The sequence below is a fragment of the Desmodus rotundus genome, chromosome 2 (assembly GCF_022682495.2).
Source record: "Desmodus rotundus isolate HL8 chromosome 2, HLdesRot8A.1, whole genome shotgun sequence".
Classification (NCBI taxonomy): Eukaryota; Metazoa; Chordata; class Mammalia; order Chiroptera; family Phyllostomidae; genus Desmodus; species Desmodus rotundus.
Genome location: NC_071388.1, coordinates 60,185,912 through 60,190,022, shown reverse-complemented (window position 1 = coordinate 60,190,022; position 4,111 = coordinate 60,185,912). Strand labels below are relative to the sequence as shown.

The following is a 4,111-nucleotide window of genomic DNA, read 5'->3' as shown; positions in this document are numbered from 1 at the left end:
GGGTAGCGTGTTCTAAACCCAATCGGTAACAACACTTTCCCTTTATTCCAGAGAAGCTTCAATAATCAAAATAGTCCTTAGGTTGTGACATTACATGTGATTTTTTCAACATATTTCAGGTTAAGAAACCAGAACGAATACTTTCAAAAATGTAAAGTAAGAAAAACTTGATCAAAGTTTTCAGATATCATGAGTTATTTAAAGAAATGCATTAATATCCAAAATACACTGACAGCTTAAAATGAGAACAAACATTTTCTTGATTAATGGGAGTATAAATAATGTAACCTATGCAGAAAATTTCATGAAATGGTAAAACATGGAGTACCTGACTATTTGGTCAGGGGCACTGACCTCTTTTCCCTTGGACTGTCAAATAACAAAAACTGACAACAGCCAACACAGCAATAGCCATCAGTTGTAAATTAGTCAAAATTATACCCATATTTTTTGTCAGACAGGCAAAAATATATGCCTTTTGGTGTGCCACAGATTTTTAGTATTAGTTCATGTGTGCCATGAGATAAAACAGGTTGAAAATCGCTGCACTGGAGAATCACTTGTGAAGGTCACAGTCCAAGGATGAAGGCCTGCCAGAACACTGACACTTCACTGACAGATTATCAAATGCTCCGCCTCAGCCACAGCACACCACATGCCACCAGGGCTCCAGTCCAACAGCGGTTATACCTGTAAGCGCTGCACAGAGAAGACTCTCTTTAAGGAGGGGTCCTTAGAGAAATCCAGTGTCAAGGGGGAAAATAAAACAAGGACACTAAAGGAATTTGAAGCTTCTAGCATCTATAGCTATATCAAAAATTAACATAAATCCTCACGCTAGAGGCCTGTTTACCTCAGTTCTAATTATTCATACATATCATATTCACCTTTCAACAACGGAAGTTACAAGGCCTGCTGAAGGCAAGAAAAAATATAGTCTGAAGGCCCAAAGGAAGCACTAGAACGAGACTGAGACATGGCACAGGTTTAGGATTATCAGACGGGGAGTCCAGAGTAACTGTGACGAGCTTTTCCACACTACTTAGGGATCCACACAGTGTTATAGGGGGTTCCCACTGTTACTTAAAGAGAAATTATCACAATGTCCAGATCCTCTGATGTCCTTCAAATGAAGGAGGAGGCTGTCCTCAAACTTCTTGCAGCAGGAACTCATGTAGGTGGCACAAACCTTGACTTCCAAATGGAACAGTACATCTACAATAGGAAAAATGATGGCATGTCCATTATAAATCTGAAACGAAGCTTCTGCTGGCAGCTCATGCCATGGTTGTCATCGAAAACCTGGCTAATGTCAGTGTCGTATTGCCCAGGACTATTGGCCAGTGGGCTGCGCTGAAGTTTGTTGCTGCCACTGTAGTCACTGCTATTGCTGGCTGCTTCACCCCTGGAACCTGGATCCAGATCCAGGCAGCCTTCTGGGAGCCAGGACTTTTGGTGGCTACTGATCCCAGGCTCACCACAAGCCCGTCACAGAGACTCAAGTTAACCCACCTACCACTGTTCTGTGTAATAGCCTCTTCTCCGCACTATGTGGACACAGCCATGCCATGCAACGACAAGGGAGCTCACTCAACATATCTGATGTGATGGATACTGGCCCAGGAAATCCTGTGCATGCACCAGACCATCACCTGTGAGCAGCCCCAGCAGGTCATGCTTGTCTCTACTTCTACAGAGACCCTGAAGAGGTTGGAAATGAAGGGCAGGCTGCTGCTAAAAAGGCCGTGACCAAGGAGGAATTTCAGGATGAATGGACTACTCCAGCTCCTGAGTGCACTGCTATTCAACACAAGATCACAGACTGATCTGAGACTGGCAAGTGCCCTGTGTGCCGATTCAGCAGTTTCCTACTGAAGACTGGAGTGCTCAGGCCGCCAGTGAAACAGGTCTGCAGCTCCTACTGCTCAAGCCATTCAGTGTGTAGGAACAACCACTGAGGGATCATAATAAACTAAAAATGGAAATAAGGTTGACACAAAAGAAACAGAATTATCTGAAAATGTTTTAATAAAATAAATTAATTAATATGGTAAGAGCCCTCATGGAAAAGTAGAAATGTGCAAGAACAGAAGAGCAGTGTGAGTACACATGGAAAATCTGAGAAAGAATCAAAAGGATATGCAAGAAATCAAAACCACTGTGACAGAAATGAAGAATGCCTTCGGTGGGCTCATCAGCAGACGTGAGATGGCCAAGGAAAGAATCAGCGAGCTTGAAGATAAATCAATAGAAATTTAGTTAAAAAAATCGAAGGGTTGGAAAACATTAAAAGCTATCTAGCATATCTACTCATTTTCTTTCAAGAAATTGGATTAAAAATTCATTCTCATTTTTATTGGATGCCAATAATGTAAATAATCATTTAACTTTTGCTCTCAAGACTATTGCAAATAGAAACAAATAATTTTAATACAACTAGCATCGATAAAACAACTTCAGGCACTTAAATACCATTTGGTCTCTAAAGAGCAATGCAACATAAGTGACATACATTTAATATTTTTTCTCCCCTCAGCCCAGCTATTTCCTCCTGCTTAGAATTGTGAGCCCCCATTCTTCTGGTATTTGTCACCTGGAAGGTTTCCCCATTCGTCTCCACCTTTGGTGGGGGATGGGGGAGGGAGGGCACTGGCATTTGTTGCATGCCTACCAAGCACCACACTGAAATCGGTGCTTTGCCTGTTATTTTAAAATTTTTCATTATAGTATGACATATATACAGCAAAGCGCAACTTTTCTATATATGTGTTATGTATTTTCATATGTAGAACTTGCTGAATTTTCACAAAGTGAACACACCCGTGTAACTAGCACCAAATCAAGAAGTAAAACATCACAAGCACCCCAGTCATTAATCCCCAGCCCCTGCAAGAGTAACCATGATCCTGACTTCTGCTAGCACAGGTTCATTTTGCCTGCTTTTGTGCTTCATATAAATGGTACGTGTGGTATTTAATCCTCACCATAACTCAGCAAGAAGGATGTGTGATTAGCCCTCCTTTACACATGAGCAAGCAGACGGAGAGGTTGAGGTTGCGTAACTTGCCCAGGGTGACACATGCAGTTAAAGGTGGACCATAGAGTCAAACCCAGGCTTGTCTGGCTCCAAAGCTCATGTTCTTCCCTCTATACCTTGATTCTTTCTCCTGCTGCACCCCAACCACTATATGTCTGGGCTGGGAATCGGTGAAGTTATTGGTCCTCATAACTCATAGGTGTCTGGGACCAGAGCCTTGTCTCCCCCAGAGCCTCCGGGCTCAGGACCCAGCAGAATCCCTGGGGCTTTCTGGGGGCTCAGCATGTGTACAGTTAGTATTTAATTAGGAGAGTTAGAACAGGATTCTACATATTTCACACTGTCTCACAGCATCCTGACTGATTTTTAAACATCTTTCATTGTCTTTTTTTCTTTTAACTAAATGCCCTATATTTTTCATGCTATATCCTTACACTTGCCTACTGCCACCCTGATCCCTTCTGAGATTAAGGATCCGCTGTCAAACATTGGAACTAAAAGCTCTTATTTACAGCCTTGACTCCTTGGTCACCAGTATTTAACGTCACTTCAGGCAGTGTTTGATTTCAGTCTAGCTGTTCATGTTTGCACATTTGGGTAACTTGCTTCCAAATATCCATGACACTCAACCGTGAAGGTCAAGTTACTGTTAAGTGGACTTTTTAATATATTGTAATGTCAGAAGAAAAATAATGCAACAGTTTCTTAAGATTAGTAGCTTTTCCTACTTTCATTAACTGAAATTGGTATGTGAGCTCAGGTTTACATATTCTACATTTCACGTGTGTGAAATTTTGTGCTGGTGGAAAGATGGCTGAGAAAAGGTGGCCCCTGTCCTTACAGCGTGATCAGGGCATAACTGTGGAATTAGATCACTTGAAAGCTTTTTACAAATTCTGTTGTTATTCAGGCCTGTTTGAAGTGCGAACTGTTTGAGTTGAGGCCCAGGCACCAATAATTTTTAAGAGCAGCCCAGGTAATTCTAATGTGCAATCACAATCAAGATTAGAATTACTAGACTAAACAGTAAGAAAATATTCATACAAATAGATTAGGAAGTGATGGATAAGAATA

At 41.5% G+C, this 4,111-nt stretch overlaps 1 pseudogene; it reads left to right on the top strand.

The window, feature by feature from the left end:
- Window positions 1-1,102: 1,102 nt before the first annotated feature.
- On the top strand, window positions 1,103-1,968 carry LOC112309913 (small ribosomal subunit protein uS2-like; annotated as a pseudogene).
- Window positions 1,969-4,111: the final 2,143 nt, after the last annotated feature.